Source organism: Lepisma saccharinum, chromosome 26, assembly GCF_977018435.1.
Source record: "Lepisma saccharinum chromosome 26, izLepSacc3.1, whole genome shotgun sequence".
NCBI classification, from domain to species: domain Eukaryota; kingdom Metazoa; phylum Arthropoda; class Insecta; order Zygentoma; family Lepismatidae; genus Lepisma; species Lepisma saccharinum.
In genome coordinates this window covers 20,205,227-20,224,799 of record NC_139254.1, presented here as the reverse complement: position 1 = coordinate 20,224,799, position 19,573 = coordinate 20,205,227, and the positions used below count along the sequence as shown (strand labels likewise).

General features: G+C 39.5%; 1 protein-coding gene across 3 annotated transcripts in view; it reads left to right on the top strand.

Moving 5' to 3' along the window:
• The window catches only part of LOC145979807 (phospholipid phosphatase 1-like), a 255,062-nt gene that overhangs the window by 107,003 nt on the left and 128,486 nt on the right, over positions 1 to 19,573 (top strand). The window contains exon 1 of one of the 3 annotated variants that reach the window (XM_083112824.1): positions 5,225 to 5,243. The exons of the other annotated variants lie outside the window; for them this stretch is intronic. The gene's annotated coding sequence lies outside the window, so the exon portion shown is untranslated. Of the gene's footprint in view, positions 1 to 5,224; positions 5,244 to 19,573 lie in introns of those variants that run through there. 3 annotated transcript variants of the gene reach the window in all.

Here is a 19,573-nt window from a genome sequence, read left to right as displayed (position 1 = left end):
CCTTTTCCTATTTTCTGCCCCTGACAGTATTTTCTTTGCTGTACTCATTTTCATTGGATGCGAAAACGGAATACCTGTTAAGACCGTGCTCTTTTATTGCATGCGATTCACTCACTACCAGACCACAACTGAGTATCCGAAGGGAAGCAATGCTACGAACTATTTTTTTATTTTTTTTTTATCCTGACGCTTATTGTTGCGGATTATTAAAATGTTCAAAAACGTCCAGTGGCCCTTCCGAACATCCGCCTGGCGCGTTCTGAAGCAGTGAACGGAAAAAGAAACACCGACAATTGAATTCGTAAAAGTGTTAAAAGTTGTTAAGAGGACAGGTTCCGTGCGATTGTTGACAGTTGATTGAAGCAGCAAACGAAAGAAACGATATTTTGGCATTTTTTCCTCTTCCATATCTCCAAAGTGTTTCAGTCGGAACTTTGCAACGTGGAAGTTGCATAGCAACAAATATGCGCAAGAACAAGAACAAGTTTACCCCAAAGAATGCATTCAGTAAATCAAATCTAAGCTATGTTCTGCCTTCATGTCGCCCCGGCGTCCGTGAAACAACAGGGGGGTACGGCCGTACCATCGTACCCCCCCCTGGAGCCGCCGGTGAGTAATATAGGCTGGCATTATGATGCATTTACATTTCCGGAGAAAGGGAGGGGGTAATACATTGCTCAGTTAGATATTCATATGTTTCATAACAAAATGAGCGAAACAATGAATCTTTGATGGCATTTTAAATAAAATTGTCGGTTTTTGCCGGATATTGCATTTTTAGGAGTTTCATTGCATTTTTGTGCATTTTATACAAATTTTAAAACATTAAAGACATTTCTTAGTGCTTTTTTTTTTTTTAAAAAAAAAGCAAACCACTTGTTTCTTGCTAGTATGAAAGTTTCAGAACAAAAACTTTGGTTCTGGAACGAGAGAAGACAGCTGATGTTTTCTTTGGAGAGAATATTTCTTCTGGAAAAGTACAAGGGGATTTTTAAAGCTGGTGACATGGCTTTATTCAATTTTGACAATTTTGTAGAACATTTTTTGTGTTTTGTTTCCATTATTGCATTTTTAGAAAGCACTTTTTGGTATTTTATTGTTCATTAAAGTTCTACCCTAGTAATAACATTATGTCCTACTGAAGCACATTATGTTTGTTGGAACAATAAGTTTAGCTCCTCTCCCCTCATAAAACTAACTGCAAGAGTAATTCATACATACGCCCTAAAATGGACAAATTAAGTTTATTGTGATATACGTACTTATTTGCGAGCGAAGAAAGCAAAGATTTTTAGATCCATTTCTTTGCAAACTGGCAATAAAACTATTTTTTAGAGCGTTCATATTTTTACGAGGAGGTGACGTTTACATCTTTCCAACCTTTTTTCCTGTTTTTTCCTCATGTACGACTCCAGTGGTTGCGCCAAGCTCTGGTGTGGGTTGGCCCCTGGATAATGGTTGAAGATTTGGGTGGGTCAAACGTTCAAGAATGAAATTAATTTATGTTCATGTTCTCAGTGGCGAAGCGTCCTAAGAGGCCCGGAGGCCGGGCCTACCCTAATATATTTGTCTATTACGGATTATTTTATTACTTATAATTTCATTAAACGACGCTTCATAAATGAAAACTGAAATTCTAGGTCTTCCGATAATTTCCGCAAGTTTGCAACCCTGCCTGGAACCGTATCTGCGCATTCAGCGAGGCCCGCCTGAGAGTGCCTCAGCTGGTCCCATAACAACCTATGTGATTCGTGCGGGAAAACATAATTTCAGGGGCGCGTTCGCCTGTAACGTAAACTGAGAGGCCGGCCTCTTTTCTCTCTCTCACCCTCTCTCTCTGACTTCCGAAGAGTGCCGATCGTGTACGAGCGCGTGACGAAGCAGGCAGTGGACGCACAGAGCTTGTTGAAGCAGCGTTTCCATGGAAGATTCAGAGCTGTGCCGGGAGCGGAGCACACCCAGCTGCTAACATGTAGCGAAAATGTGTTGCTAACACCTATAAGCCAGGCCTCCTAACCTATCAAAGTAGGCATTATTAGAATTCTAACTGCAAATAATGCATGCAAGTTGGTTACCAGTGTTAAGTTTGGTGCTTTCAGCTCTTTTGAGGAACCGCTTTTCGCGAAGTGTTAGCTGCTGGATGTGCCCCACACCAATCTCGATTCAGAGAGGGAAAGTATTTTATTTCTTTGAGGAAAGGGATATTGAGGCGAAATTCCTTTCATGATTACTGACATAACTGAAAACGCGCTACTTTTAAAATGGGGCAGTACAATGCAAACGTATAGAGAAAATCCATGTTATTGAAATTTTCTGGTCGGTGTGTTACACAGAAAGGTGTCCGTGTTCTCATTTAGCATTTGATCATTTTCTAACTCATATTATAATTTTTAAGAAAAGTCGCGTGTTGAAGAAGAATTATAGGCTATGCATAAAAGAGTTAAAAATAAATTATTGATAGATTCAGTTTATTTTACTTGGCTTTCTGCCATTTTTGGCTAATTGAGAAGATGAGAATGAGCGATAATATGATGACATTGACGAAGGGACACTCACAAAGATCACCTATGCCCAGGTGGGAATTCGAACCTGAGGCCCTTGTCGTAGCACGCTGTTATAACCAATCTGCCGCGGAGGTCAGCATTAAAAAGAAATAGTGTGACGATCAAGTGAACCAACCATTTCTGTAATGCGAGAAACATTTACAATACTGTTATTGAAGTAGCAAATATTTTTTACGAGCAGCTTCAATATAAGAAATGTAAGAGGGCTAGGGCCTCACAGAACGGCTTTTTCATTGGGTGACGCGTGGTCAGAACATCGAGTCCCATCGTCACTGTTTTCTGACCTTCGAGACAGAAGCGCCTTTATTCTCAGATATCTAATCGAGACTAGATTAAAGTAGAATCTGAACCAATGCCTCCAGGGGGAATCGAACCTTGTGCTTCTTGATTATAATGCGAGAGCGTTAATCACTATACACTATCCTTTACAATCACTATCCCGAGTTTCTCGAACAGCAGTAGATGAGATTCAGGCAATATATTATATTTTATTTTCTAGGGGCTATATTTTAAAATACTACTGTTAAAAAAAATTACATCGTCCCCTCCCCCCAATCCCTTCTCCGTCCTGTGCCTACCCTTCCTGAGACAGCACGCTTCGCCACTGCATGTTCTAAAACTATTGTATGTTGGAACGGAACCACCTGCTGTGTATCAAACCCCTCTCTCTCTCTATACCAGCTCCTGAGGCGACCTCGATGTACAGAACCACGGGGTGGCAGCAGGGTTGCCCTGTCAAGGAAAGTTAAAAAAGTACGACATTTCAAAAGTAATGAATTCATTAATTTTCGGGACGTTCATGCAGTAAATGAAAATATCGAAAAGTGGTTCTCTTGAATTTTTTTTTCTCAGTGCTTAGGTAAAATTTGAAACTTTCCTACTGATTGGTTCTCGAGATAAGCGTGACCGAAATTGAGGTGTAAACTTACACAGGCTTGACGAGGAAAATGCACAAATTTGAAATTTTGCCTGGCTATAAGACCACTTGAACATTCTTATTACGTGATTTAAGCCCGCTTTAGACGAAAACATTTGCCTTAGCATTTTCCTCAACATTTACGCCATGACCAAAATACTACCGTGTAAAGTGAGAAATCTTATGGCATTTCTCAAGGATAGAACCAAGTGCCGGATCTACAAGCCGCAAAACCCCGCAGTGCGGGGGGGCTGAGACAAGTAAATAATATTTTAATTGTTTCAAATGTAAACACCGTGCACCTTTCTTCTAATGTGCAGTCTTGATACGGCTTTCACATATTCCACGCAGGAGCTCATTGCGATATATCGAACGAGTAGCAAACTAGCAACTTGTTCCAAATAACACCTTGCAGTGGTTGGCAATACTGTTTGTTTACATTTCGCATGGGTCACTGGAACGAGCTGAATTGGCTGAAATTTTCTATCAGTGCTGCGTCTCGAAGAGTAATTCTTATTCTACATGGTGCTATAGTACAGTAAAACCTTGTTAATCCGGACTCCGATAAGCCGGACTTCGCTTAATCCGGACAGGCAAAAGGCCAAAAAAAAGGGAAAAAAATAGCAGAAATGGCAGTCAACCACTGATGAAATTCTGTTTCCCGCAGACTTTGCACTGTATTGTATAGTGTATGTAGGCCTATGCCCTTTAAATACACCATAATAAACGTGCTTTGTTGCTATAAACGGAGTTTTAATGCACTTTCTACTGTTCTTTTTGGTTATTTCAGTTAATCCGGACTTTCGTTAAACCGGGCAACTTATCCCCCCAATTAGTCCGGATTAACGATGTTTTACTGTACTTACAGTCATGGGCGTCCGGAAAGGGGGGCCGTGGCCCCCCTGGAAAATGAAAGTCAACCAAAAATTATGTATTTCACACATATCATTTCATTCTAGTCACAATAATATGTTAATTATTCTATGAACATCATAAATTCAAATTTAATTAATGTTTTATTAGGGAACAACATTAATTTTGGAGTAAATGTGGCTTGTTTGGCTCCCCTGGAAAAAAATACCTTCCTTGCCCCTCCCTGGAAAAAATCCTGCGGACGTCCATGCTTACAGTACTCTATGGGATAGATGAGTCGTCAAAACTCACAATGTCAGTAAAAACTCCATAAATTACGGAGTACATTGAAACTGTGCTAAACCAGACGTCATCCATTGACAGGCCTTGGCCCAAACACACCACAACCATCAGCTCGTAAGAAAAACCGGGAATATACTTACAGAGACGAGACAAGTCTTTCTGGTGAATGGAATCAACATTTTCTAATACTATCCTTGCCTGTACTTATTGCATCAAGGGTTAGAATCCACTGCTCACCCTTATACAATCAGACTCCGTTTTGCAAGAATCATCTCCCTACATGAACATGTTAGCATTAACAAATGAGCAGCACGCTGGGAAATAATATTATTAAGCAATAAATCCCAGTACAAAAGGAGGGTCGAAACATGACAACACTGTTTGTTTAACAACAGAAAGGTGGTCACGTGCTCAAAGGGAACATAAAGCCCTTTTTCCCCCTCCCTCTGGTTAAGGAACGTAGTTATGTTCCGACGGGCACAGCTGCGAGCTTCCACTTTTTTCTTTCTTTTTTTTGAAGCGCTAGATTCTTTGGTAGGACGAGAGACTCTCTGTCAGACGTGTTCCGCCAGCATGGGGCGAGCCTCGTGACAACCCTGATCCGACGGGTAAGTGTTCTTGGCTTCAGTAGGCGTAACAATCTTTCTAGCTCTAATTGCCAGACAGATTTGTCGCGGAGTATTATTACGCTGTAAATCACGAACGTTGTGTTTTTTGTTTTGGTCGCTAGATGGTGCAAAAAAGTTTTGTGAGATGCGTGTGATCTATGCTTCGTTTGAAAGCGTACACAAATATCAGTCCCATGGTGCATTTTGGAAAATTCCTATTGTGTATCAAAAAGGCTTTTGTATTTACAGTTTTTGCACGATGAATTCACTTATGTCCATTAATTCGTATTTCTCATGTACACTTCATAAATTTTTTGTCTTATTAAATCCATTCGATGTGACAATTGGATTATTTATTAAGAAAAGCGTTCACGTTCTTGAAGGAAGTAAATTTAAAAACGGTAGCTCGACTGCGAAGAGATGTTTTACTTTTTTTTACTTTTCTCATTGTTTTCTGTTGTAAGAAATTAATCTTTTTTTTAAAGCTTCAGTTGAACTTCTCGCTCTCTGTGTGTGTGTGTGCCCCCTCTTACTTTTGCTTCTTTCCTCTCTCAGACACACAACGTTTCTTCCTTTTTTCTTCTAGTTCTCTCTCTCTCTCTCTCTCTCTCTCTCTCTCTCTCTCTCTCTCTCTCTCTCTCTCTCTCTCTCTCTATTTCTTAATTTCCCTGTATTTCTCTCCAATTTCTGTCTTATTCTTCTGATTCTGTTTCATTTTTCAATGCGCTTGCTGTCTCTGTGTTTCCTTCTATCCTTTTCTCTCTTACATCTTCGACTTTACTTATTCACGCTCATTTAGTAACAAATTGGTGACAGTATTCCATCTGCATTTTTCTCGGATATTGGGTGCACCATTGGCGTAGAAACATATCGCGTGCCCCCTGGACGAGATTGGGGCTTCCATCCGTTCTACATTTGAAATCTCAATGTAAACGATACAAAATCCTTAGGCATACGTCAGCAAAGTATGGTCAAATTTAAATAATAAAACTTACTTATTAACATTATATTTAATCGTTTCGCTCGCCTTGAAAATGTCTTTCTCTGCTTTTCCTGGAATTGAATCCGCTCACGACTTCTCAATAGTTCACAGTTAAGCTCTATGGATAATATTACCAGTCTTGACCAGGGGTGCCCACGAGGGGGGTTTATGACGCACCTGCGTCACGGGAATTTTTTGGGGGGACAAAACTTTATTGTTTAGATCCTAATTTTATCTATCACACAAAAATTGGGTGGGGGGGGGGTTCGTTTCGTTTAACTTGTGATTGATTTTTTGTTATGGTTATTTTGTACAGTTTTTCTATCTGTGGGTGATGGGGTTGAAATAATCAGTTTGGAAGGTGTGTGTGTGTGGGATGGGGGGGGGGGTGTTAAGAATAATTTCGGTACACTGATAATGGCAGTGACGAGCAGTTCTCAAACATTTTATGTTAGCAAACATGAAAGTGAGCTTTTTCTTTCATTCGTATTTTAATTTAAACTGCAATGAAAGGTTTCGAATGTCATGCGCCTTTCGATTGTTGCCGTCTCGGTCACTGGTAAACAATGCCTGGTGTTTTCTTTGTGGTGTTCCTGTGCTACGACTGACTGGATAATTGTAAAATACTGTCATCTTTCGTTCTCCAAAGCTTACCTATTTTGAAAATTTAATTTAAAGAAAAGAAAGTAATATTTTCTACATTCAAACAAAAATCAATTAGTACTGTGTGTTTATTCAAACTATATTTGTGTGTGCGTGTGTGGGGGATTTATTATTAACAATTCATTTGTAGGGGGGATGCGTCCACGGCCTGGGGGGGGGATGGGTACCCCTGGTCTTGACAATCTTTCTTGTGACATGATCGTTTGGAAGTAAGGTTTTTAGTATCTTAAACCTGGAAAAGCTTCTTTCATTTCTCTACGTTTAGTGTTCATTGTTTCCTACGTTCACTTTCGAGTTGCATTAAAACGGATAACACGAAGAACAATCAGATTCGATGCAAGGAGAAATTGTTTTATTCATAGCTTATTTATAGAGGCGTAGCTTCGAAAATCAGACGACTACCACCCGGTTATTTTTAAAGCACTAAATGTTTGTCGTATCCATTCGAATTGTTTTAACTAGAATTGAAAGCATGATAAAAACAGACTGTTGTAGTTTTGTTGCCCACAAAAAAAAAATAGCATTTTGAGGCTGTTATCTCACATTTATTTATTTCATTTTTGTTTCGCGTCTGGGGTACTGTGGCGTAGTAACGGAGAGTAGGTACGGTTGGAACAGGGACGTAACGAGACTCATGGAGACCCCGAACAGACTGCGTAAGTGGGGACCACCGTTTACTGCTATTATAGTGACTGCATCTACGAATATAAAAGTGCGTAATTTTAGCATATGGAGTGTAAGCAAATATAATTTTCTTTGTTTATGATTAAGGATATGCTTGTTTTGATAAGTGCTAGAGACGAATAGTACAAATTAACTAATAAAGTTGTGAAATAGATTCTTTACTGATTAACAAGTTAAGATTAAATATTAATTGCAATGCTTATACATTACAGATTAATTTATTATCATTCACGAGAAAGCATAGATTACTTTGTTAAACTTGATTTTTTTGGCTCTGTCAGCTTCAATTGGGTTCGCCTTATTTCTTGATCATGATTTAAGGGCTTCCCCGATGGCGCAGTGGTAGCGTCGTCGCCTTGCAATCAAGGGATCGCGGGTTCGATACCCGATGGAGACTCATAGTGGTTCGGATCCCACTTTAAACTGTAGGTCCAGTCCCGGTTAGCCTTTCTGTGCATACAGTGGACTTAACACCAACTCGATCAATCAATTGATCATGATTTAAATCTTGCCATTCCTGTTTGTTGTTACCAAAAAAAATTATGTTCATTCTGAACTGTTACAGAAAACAGTGCTCTTTCCCGGTTACCTTCTACAGCATTATGAACCATAACGAAATTTTGAGGTGCAAGCTGTTGTTTCCTTTTTGTACGTTCACAAATTTCCCGGTCAGCGTTGCCATCCTTATTGCCAGTGATAAAGCCTTCATAATTTTAACCCTTTGACATTCTTTGCTTAATACAGTGTGAAATCGTTGCATAATTATTGCAGACGTACAACTATACGAAACCACCAGGCCCACACGTCATTATAACCTACCTGCAGCGAGCGAGTCTAACGAAGACTGGAAAAATCGGAAAAATCCGTTATAATCTTCGGGCCTCTTGCGGCCCCTTCACCTCGGGGGCCGCGGGGCATCGCCCCGGTTGGCCCAGCCTGGTTACGCCTTTGGGTTGGAACGAAATTATCCGTTAATTGTTCCTTCATGTTCCTTTAGCCCCCCCCCCCCTTGAGCTTTTGAAATATTATGGAAAATGCTGTAGAAAAAAAATTAAAAATGGCTAATTTATCACAGTCAAAGATCTGCGACAGTAATAATAATAATAATAATTTGAATTATTATTCCCACGCAGCATGAAGAAAAACACAACATTCCAAACACAATCTAAGCGGCCGCAAAGTTCAATTTTGCAATTTTTTTTGCAAAAAGTCGCGCAGTGAGTGACTCTCGCGAGAATTGTGAAAATTCCTTGCTTCGTCGCAGTGTGCCGACCTTATTGGGAAAACGTTCTTCCCGGTATTGATTTCGCATCCCCTTGTGAACTCTCAAGTGATGCTGAGTCTACATCCACATCATTAAATAATGTCGAAGAAGTGCTTTGTGAATCACCTAGAAGTGATAAATGTGTTGGAATGTCTATAAACTTACTTTTCAACGAAAACATAGACTCAGTGGAATTTAGCAACACGTATTCTCGCGCTTCATCATCATCCTGGGGGAGTTCCATAAATGTAAATTTCCCCGTGCATATAGCACCGTGCCATGAAGGCACACGTAGTGGTGTGGTGGGCCCCAAAAAATTTTCTCGATCTCGAACTATTTTGCAGGTGATGTGATCAGCACCATACTCCGGCAGCCTTCATCCCTCATGGTTGCTCTCAGGTACCCATTGCTATGAAGCTGGGTGTGGAGACAAGGCTGGATAAATTCCAACCAATTCCGGGAATCGAAACCGGATATCCCTCGAAGTTGTCAGACTAGACCAGCGTGGCTCCTTGAATGAGTTTCATATTTCGATTATTTCAATAAATCCAATATATTTGCTTCTTTTTATGGACAAATAACCGTTGACTAGACAATTATTTTGTAACAAAGAAACAAAATAAATGTAATTTTGTTCTATTTCTTTCATAAATAGCAGCTGCATTAGTAGTAATTAAATTAATTATAATAATTATTAATTAATTATTATTAATAATTAATTAATTAAAGTATAATAAAACAATGGTAATGTGAATTTGTAGAAAGTTTTCGAAATAACACCCCCCTTGATGAAATCCTGGTACTCTACTGACTGATATGAATAATAATATTTACAATTTCTGATCGATGTTTCTCCTGTGTTTTATTCTCCAGACTTCAGGCTTCGCAGATAGCCTAGCTAGCCTAGAATATACGCTCCTGATATATATATATATATTGATGAGGTATAACGAGGCTCTTCTCTATCTTCACTCATTATTACATAATTACATATAACCTATATATGTAAATGTAAATGGTGTATCAGCTATTGCTGAAAAGGCTATGAGTTATAAAACAGGTGTTTCGGTTCCATCTATTACCAAAACTTCGTATTCTACATTACTATTTAACAGCTCTTTCTTTCCTGGTAATGTTAAAGGTCCAGTAATTTTAAATACATTCAATTCCGGTCCAGGAGAGAAAATTAGTAAGCTTAAATGGGTTCTGGACCGTAAAGAACCTTTTTATCTGTAAAGTATTTCAATTCGGTCCAGGAACATTTTTTACCAGATCAATTTAATTACGGTCCAGGAACCTTTTTTCAATGAAACAATAAGCAACTTGGACCGAATTAAAATTGTGCGAGAAAAAATGTTCCGGTCACGCAGCGGGAAAAAATAGAAGCTATTAGAATTTATAGGTTCGTGGACTTTTAGCAACCCTGGTGTGTATACATCCGGGTTTCCTGTTTTTTTTTTACATAAATATATTTTATTTCTTTATTTTTTTGAATTTATGGATATTTTAAAAAATAAAAATACGAACCATATAAAGCTCCTAGACATCGTTTCGGGTTAATTTGGAATGTGATGGAACGGAAAATCATTTTAATGCAGGGTGCGATTTAAAGGGGCGAAAGGTAGGATTCTCACCCTCCCCCCCCTTCCTGCTTCGAAACATCAAATCTCTGGTTATGAATGACACATCTCAACCGGGGATCATTATTTCCAACCCACTTGTAAACGATATCGTACTTATGGTCTTCCAGTTAAATTCAATGAAGTTTACAGCACCACACCTACAAAAAATATCATAACGCAATTTATGTCGACTTTGTACAGTGGCGCCAATTTATATGGGTCCGTGGGGCCCGAACCCACCCAATGTTTCTGAAAATTTGGTGCTCCTCACTGTCTCTCTTTTAGATGCCATGTATTCTGTATTTTTTCAGACTTCTGGTGTTTCACAAGTAGGGTACTTTTCTAGCGAATACTAAAACTGGGCGATGTTTCTGACGTATGTTGGGTCGCTTCGTCGTTTAATCCTGTTCGAGAGATTGCTGAGATCTGTAGTGCTTTGTTGTGTTTACAAAGATGAGACATGGTCCCCGATCGACTCGTGGGAGTTTCAGGTGTCAAGGATTAGTAAAGACATTTGTCAAAGTGGTTATTTATGATGGAATTTGCGATATTTTGGAACTCTTTACAAGTACTTATCATTGTATATGCAAAGCCAAAATGCTTCAGATCTTAGAGCAAAGCAAGACATTGGCATCGCTACTCTTCAAACACTGAAAACGATTGATTCACCGCATATGGAGGACGGTAGTTCAGGAATTAGAGTAAAACCATACGTTCGAAAGTAATTTTGTCAACCTGTGGTGGACAGAATAGCAGGTTTGAAAACTTAGGTCTCTTTTGGCATGTACACCCAGAGAACTAAATGCATCATATCGACTGATGCACCAGAATGCATCGATTGATGCACTAAAGTATGTTTTATGGCTTCTTCAAAGAATCAGATTCACATTTAATACATTTGGGTGCATTTTTGTATGTCGTGAAAGAAACACCAATTTGATTCAAATGAGGATTTATTACAGTCGAGATGCACTTCAATACATCAGTTGATGCGTTTTGATGGATTTTGAACACCAGAATACATCTTTTTCGATGATGCGCTTAAACGTTTCGTCTGAGCTACATAAACTCTGTAGCTCAGACCAAACGTTTAAGTGCATCATCCAAAAAAGATCAGGAAGGTGCATCAAGGAACATCAATTGATGCATTGAAGTGCATCTCGACTGAAATAAATCTTCACTTGAATCAAATGATGCACTTCGGTGTTTCTTTCACGACATACAAAAATGCACTCAAATGCATCAAATATGAATCTGATTTTTTGAGGAAGCCATGAAACACACTTTAGTGCATCAATCGATGTATTTTGGTGCATCAATCGATATGATGCATTTAGTTTTCTAGTCCTATTAAATGCACATACACATGGCTTGAAGATGGACGTGTGTTTTATGGAGACATGTCAGGTGAACTTTAATGTAAGTGAAAACATATGTGCGTCACTAGTTAAATATTTTCACATCTACAAAGAAAATCCAAAACAAATTTCCACCTCACTCAAGAATTATGCGAATCCAATTAAAATTGTACCATATCTACAGCTGAATGCGAACACGAGTTCAGTGTCATGAATCTAACCTTTACTGAACAGAGCGAGATTAAATACTCTGTATTTGCTTGGATCATAGAATACATTGGGGTAAATCAATTTTGGTGATACCCCGGGATTGGCTTTTTTATTTTCATGAGATATGAGCTCCAATTACCATTTTAAACCTTCGTTTTAAAAGTTATTCAAACACAAGAATGGTTATCGGAGTAATTTAAAGTTTTTTTTCCGACTTCATTACTTATCTCCATTTTTTTATTTTCTAAAAATTTCAGGGGGCTTCAGCCCTTTCAGTCCCCCCTGGATACGCCAGTGTGCTCAGGCAACTACAGCCAGAATAATCCTCTGTGTTGTCCTGTGTCGTGTCCTCGATGAACTGCGTGTCCTGAGCTTTTAAATTTGATTCGGTTTTGTTTATTTGACTTCGCTTTTTGTGTCACTTTTGGCTAATCGCGAAGATGAGGATGAGTGATGATATGATGAAATTGATGAATGGACACTCACAAATATCCATGCCCAGGCCAGGATTCGAACCCGAGACCCATGGCGACGTAGATCGCTGCTAACCACAGAAGTCGGCTGTACACGTGAAAAAATGCTGATATTTACCGTAAATGGCCTGGTAACACCTATAACATTAATTTAATAGGACAAAACTTCTAATGTGCCTTATTTCGCCTCAGACTGACGTGATTCACTTAACGATAGAGCGCTACGGTCCCTACTCTGAACACTACGACAACTGGGATCTCTCCCGGAATTACCTTATGTCAACAGAGAGATACGGAGGAAAAGTTAAAAGTATGAGTGTTACCACCGTCTTTACAATCATTTTAATTCTTGAAAGCGATATTTGTCAGAAACATCCCTGCCCACCCGAGAGAGGATGTGGAGAGGGTAATGCAAGAGAAAGCAAGACCTGACATTCACTACCACAAAGTACTTTTTATAATTAATAATTATTGATTATCTTATTAGGGTAATATTAATACAAGTGATGGCTTGATGTCCTATTTTTTTTTAAAAAAAAAAAAGTAAAAAAAAACTGCTTTTCAGGAAAACGAGATAAGTTCAAAATAAAATTTTAGATGAGTACATATTCGATATTCTGGAACGATTTACAATTGTCATCCTTTTATTGAAATGAATTTAACTATGTAATTCCCACCAATATTCATTTTCCATGCCCGGCCGTGGCAGGTTTTGGCATTTTTTCTACTTATTATTAATGAACAAAGCAACTTTCCAAACGTTTTGATTGATTGATTGATTTGGAGTTTTAAGTCCACTTTATGCACAGTAAGGCAAATTGGGAGTGGACCTACAATTTAAAGTGGAATCCGAACCACTATGTGTCTCCACCGGGTATCGAACCCGGGACACCTTGATTACAAGGCAAAGACGCTACCTCCAAACGTTTGAATGGAAATATTAGTATCCCGTATAGATGCTCAAGGAGGGGCCGATCTCCGTGGCTGAGTGGTTAACACAGCGCATTACAACGCCAGGTGTTCCGGGTTCGAATCCCGGCCGCGCATTTCACATGTGCACATTGAAATAGAGATTGGAGACGTGGTTTGTAATGGAGAAGTTTCTGGTTGGCTGGAATGACTTTTTTAAATTTTGTTGAATATTTATATGGCGTGCCTTACAATTTGACTATAGTCTTGAACTTGTTGAAAGCTGAAAACCACTTATATTTTCCTTTCTCATCTATTTTCTACTTTTAATACATTGCTTTTATTTTTTCTACATGTTTCTATTACAGCTTCACTTTCACTAAATCGATACTTATCCTCCAATCGATTTATTTACATTCTATCACCTTGTGCTGCCATCTACATTTCTTTATCGAAACTCCTTTCATTTCATTTTGTCATTTTGTGTTATCAGTCAAAATTAAGGTTTTGGCGGTAAACAAGGGTTTGATAGATTTTTTAAGTCAGAATTCAAAATGTTTCTTGCTTGCATCTGACGGAAACCGGAAAATGACCCAATATATTAAGTATAAGAATTTTCATCAAACGCAACATTTTTAAAATTATTTCCAATAAGAAAATCCATTCGCTTTCCGACTATTGATTACTATTCGAGTACGTCGTCTTCCCCGACCAGATGATTCTGCTTGTGCTGGGGTGTAGTAGTCTGTGGTTTCCAAAAAGTGTTCGCCCTAGTCAATGAAAAAAATGCCAGTTTCCTATCATATAATAGAGTATCATTGAGACAGTCTGCTAGCCAATAGGGAGCATTCATGCACAAACCACGCCCCGAATCTCTATTTCAATGTGCACATGTGAAATACGCATCCCGGCCTTCGTGAATTTCATCATATCATCCTCATTGTCGCGATGAGCCAAAAGTGTAAAAAGAGACGCTAAGTAGCACAAATCAAATTTTCAATTACAGCTTAATTTTGCACATAACAAAGTAGGCTAATTTGTCTCCCCAGTGGCGCAGTGTTAATGTCATCGCGTCGCCTTGTAATCAAGAGGTCCCAGGTCGAGGCACATAGCGGTTCGGATCCCACTTTAAACTGTAGGTTCTGTCCCGATTTGCCTTACCACGCTTAAAGTGAACTTGAAACAACTCAACTCAACAACAAGCTAGGATAATCGGGACTGGACCTACAGTTTAAAGTGGGATCCGAACGACTATGCACACAGAAACCTAAATGCATCATATCAATTGATGCACCAGAATGCATCGATTGATGCACTAAAGTGTGTTTTATGGCTTCTTCAAAGAATCAGATTCACATTTGATGCATTTGGGTGCATTTTTGTATGTCGTGAAAGAAACACCAAAGTGCTTTATTTGATTCAAGTGAGGATTCCTTCAGTCGAGATGCACTTCAATGCATCAGTTGATGTTCCTTGATGTTGACCTTCCTGCATCATCAAAAAATATGCATTCTGGTGCATCAAAATGCATCAAAACGCATCAACTGATGCATTGAAGTGCATCTTGACTGTAATAAGTCCTCACATGAATCAAATGATGCACTGTGGTGTTTCTTTCACGACACAAAAATGTACCCAAATGCATTAAATGTGAATCTGATTCTTTGAAGAAGCCATAAAACATACTTTAGTGCGTCAATCGATGTATTCTGGTGCATCAATCGATATGATGCATTTAGTTCTCTGAGTTTGTGCCTCCACCATTTTGTGTCGAACCTGGGACTCATTGGTTGAAGCATGTCGAGATTATAAAGGAAATAATATTTGTAACTGACCATCCTTTATATGTTTCGGCCACCTATGTAAACGATCAATAATTTCTATCAAAATTCTTCCTAATAGCGATTTGATCAATTTGAGTATCTTAATGCTAAGTGCTTAGTAAACCAATGGAAGGTGTTTGGATCCCTTAAACCCTCTCTTTATGTACAACCGTGCAATGCAGTGTTTGGGGGAGTTGAAAAATGAGGGTGGTGAGAAGTTACCGTTGTTCACTTTCAGTTTTCTCGACTCCAGCTGCTCATTTCCATTGAAAACCTTGGGCCCAGGTGTAGGCGGAAGCAATACTTCGGAATAACTTAAATAATCGCCCCTGACTGCTCTCCTACCTGGTGTGCAGGCCTGTTAAGACATGTTTCAAGAAGGTGTATAGCCGTGCGATGAATGCCCGCGCCACTGTTAACGCCAAGGGGAGTCTCGGAACAATGGACGTTTACAAAAAAATGCCTATTAAGGAAAATGAATGCGACTGCTCTCCACCTACAAATATTCTCGTCAAACGTTTGCTATAAATTCCGGAATTTCCGGGACAGTAACAAAATATAGCTCTGTGTGCCGGAAAAGAAAACGGATAAATTAGCGGAAGTCATGCAGTTTTTAAAATGCAGAAACTGACAAGGTGATTTATTTGCGCATATTTGAATTCGATTTCTGAAGATTGTTTCGTCGTCAATGAATGAACTGTTTTCTCGTCACTCTCCATTTCTCTCTCCCTCTCCCTCACTCTCTCTCTCTTTCTCTCTCTATCTGTCTCTCCTTCTCTGTGCTATCGCCATAGAATTTTGTTCAGTGGATCTCCCTTTTTTGCTTCTCCGCTGTATTTGTATTCCAGGAGCGTATATTCTAGGCTAGCAAGGCTATCTGTGAAGCCTGAAGTCTAGAGAATAAAATACAGGGGAAAAATCGATCACAAATTGTAAATAAAATTATTCATATCAGTGAGATGGTGATTCTGGAGTTGGCAACCTGATTTCCTACGAGTTGGCAAAACTGATTTCCTACGAGTTGGCAAAACTGATTTCCTACGAGTTGGCAAAACTGATTTCCTACGAGTTGGCAAAACTGATTTCCTGCGAGTTGGCAAAACTGATTTCCTGCGAGTTGGCAACCCTGATTTCATATGAGTTGGCAACCCTGATTTCCTATGAGTTGGCAAACCTGATTTCCTACGAGTTGGCAAAACTGATTTCCTACGAGTTGGCAACCCTGATTTCCTACGGGTTGGCAAACCTGATTTCCTACGAGTTGGCAAAACTGATTTCCTACGAGTTGGCAACCCTGATTTCCTACGAGTTGGCAACCTGATTTCCTACGAGTTGGCAAAACTGATTTCCTACGAGTTGGCAAACCTGATTTCCTACGAGTTGGCAAAACTGATTTCCTACGAGTTGGCAAAACTGATTTCCTACGAGTTGGTAAACTTATTTCTATTCATAGCCTAGGACCATGTGACAGTGAGATAGCCCGCCACTGTTGTATTCATTTTCACTCTATCTCTGTCTTTCCTTTTCTCTCTCAAGCACTATTTCTCTTCTATCCCCCTTAATTTCCAATCTCCTTATTTTAACGATAATTCCTTTTCTCTCTCATACACTTCTTATCTCTAATCTGTTGTTCTCTCTTCTGCCTCTAATTCCGTTTCTTTTTCTGTCTTTCTCTGTTGTGATCTCTCCCTCCTGTTCTTTCTCTACGTGTTCGCACGTGTACAGCTTTATCCTTTACTCGGCCAATGGGTCACATGTGACCCATAGAAAATATAGGCGTAGTCGGCCTATGGGTCACTGGTGACCCATCGTGCTGATTAAAAAGTTCATGTGCTTTTAGCATCTTCGTACTTGTATGTGAGGTTGTAAGCGCTGACAGATGTTCAGATAAAACTTTGAAGTGTCATGTGGAAGAAACCCCACCCACCCACGACCCCCCCCCCCCCCCCCGACTCCAAAGTTACGTATGGAAGCTGGAGCGAATTTTAAATTTGTACACTTATTTGACAAAAAATGTTATAACTCGTAGACTATTTGACCAATCTACTTCGGGTAACTTTTGTGTTGCAGCTAGAACATCAGGGCATGCAACCGTGCAAGAATCAAAACGCCAAAGGCAATGAGAGGGGTTGGGTGGACCACAGCCCCAACTTTCAATGAAAAGATCATAAAAATGGGGAGTTTGCCCCTCTTCCCCCGCTATTTTTGGAAGGGGATGCAAACTTTAGCCTTATTTTCAAAGAGTGGTCCTTTTTCAACCGAATGAAAGTATTTTCATGTTCCTGGGTGCATTACATTATCGAATATGTGAAGAAACTCCCCGTGTTTATAATTTTTTTCATCGAAAGTTGGGGCTGTGGTCCACCCAACCCCTCTTATTGGCTTTGGCGTTCTGATTCCTGCACGGTTGCATGCCCTGATGTTCTAGCTGCAAAACAAAAGTTACCCGAAGCAGATTTCTAAAATAGTCTCGCAGATATAACGTTTTTCTGAAATAGGTGTAAAAATTTAATAATCGTGCGCAAAGGCCGCGACCAGAGAGGGGTTACTTTCGAAAACCCGCTCGGTGGTGTAAAGGTTGTATAAACGGTATTCCCCCGCAGTCATTTGTTTTCCGCTCTTGCTTCCCCTTCTTCCGAGCCTGTAAGCCCTGCGACTACAGCGCCACAGGGACATTCTTATGGGTTTCCCTTATCGCACAACGCTAGGACAACCTTGTGCTCTTACGTCACCGGGAAATGCTTTTATTATATTAAATATATATATAAATTATATTTTATAATATTAAATTGTTACAACAACTCCTACAGGGTTGAGTTGAGTTGGTGTTTTATGTCCACTTTATGCACAGTAAGGCTAATCGAGACGGGACCTACAGTTTAAAGTGGGATCCGAACCACTATGTGCCTCCACCGGGAATCGAACCCGGGACGCCTTTATTCCAAGGAAGACCCCATTCTTATCTTGGTCAAGTTGCATGTGTGAGTGTGATAGATCCATTATAAAGCTTAATCGCCTATTACAATTCTTATTGGCATTCTTGTGCTGGTAAGCCATAAGCCATTAGGCGAAACGGGGTGTAATCTTTGTTGGTTCACACTTAATATTTCATTGTTAGGTCGTACAGGTATATAAGGTCGATCGTGATCATTTTTATTACATTAATCTTGAATCTGTCAAACGTTTTAGCCCACACAACTTCGAGAGTAGCACTCCTTCCCACTATCCAGTGCAGATGTTTAGATATTTCCGTTTCTCTCAACTGCCAGACATGGGTTTTGGTAGGGGTTCGGTTTTGGTCACTAAAAAACTCACCACCAGACCCAAGATGCATCTGGGAAAGTGGTGGTCGCCGCCAAATACATCATTTTTAAAGTGCGCCTACGTCATGTTCAAGATATATCGCGGCGAGAGTAGAAGCAATCGTGGGAGAGAAGGAAAAACGCGATAAGAGGTTTCGTATTGATTGTGGAGTGTTTGTCTCGCCAGCGAGAATATATAGTCTCAGATTGCTAAGAACCTTTTGTGTTAAGGCGCCTGTCTAAGTTCCACGGAAGTTAGGTAATTGACACATTCGAATGAATACTTCAGTTCAGGACTAAGGGCGTGTGTCTTTCGTTTGTCAAGGATTGGACAGTGCTCTAAAACTGAATGTGTCACTTTGAAAGCCAATGTGCGCAACACTAGCGCCGCCAAACGGTGGGTGCGAACAGATTTGCTAAAGTGCTGTAATTTAAAACGCGGAAACTGCTGCATATCTCGATAAATTCCTTTTCTATGCGAAAGAAGTTTCTTATAGCTAAATCACTTTTGATGGATTTTCAAGTAAACGGATTGGATTAGATTACGTATTTTACAAGGCATTCGTTCTCTTTCGACAGTTGTAGGTGCAAAGATGTCTTTCTGAAGTATTTGAGGAAATACAGTATGTAACATATTGTTAATCGTACACATAGAATTTCCGAGGAAAAAATGTCATATCTACTAGTAAATATAATCATTTTCATCTTTACCTGGAAATTAATGTTAATGAAGGTTTCACCAACAAATGTCAATAAAAATGTATGTTCAAAGTGTATAAACAGAGCATATAATTTATGTGAAAATAGAAAAACACGCTGTTTCATGCAACATTGTTTTTCGTACAGGCATACAGCGCCACCGCTATTCGGGCAACTTCGTGCAGTTTGCAACTTCGTAACAAGTTTGAACATGCAGGTGAATCCCATCAAGCGGAATGCTGACGTAGGTATTGTTGTAGGCCTGTCTTCTATCTATCAGCGTGTTCGAAATGGACAAGGTGAATGAAAGTTCCGATCTGAAGGATGTTATTATAAATTTG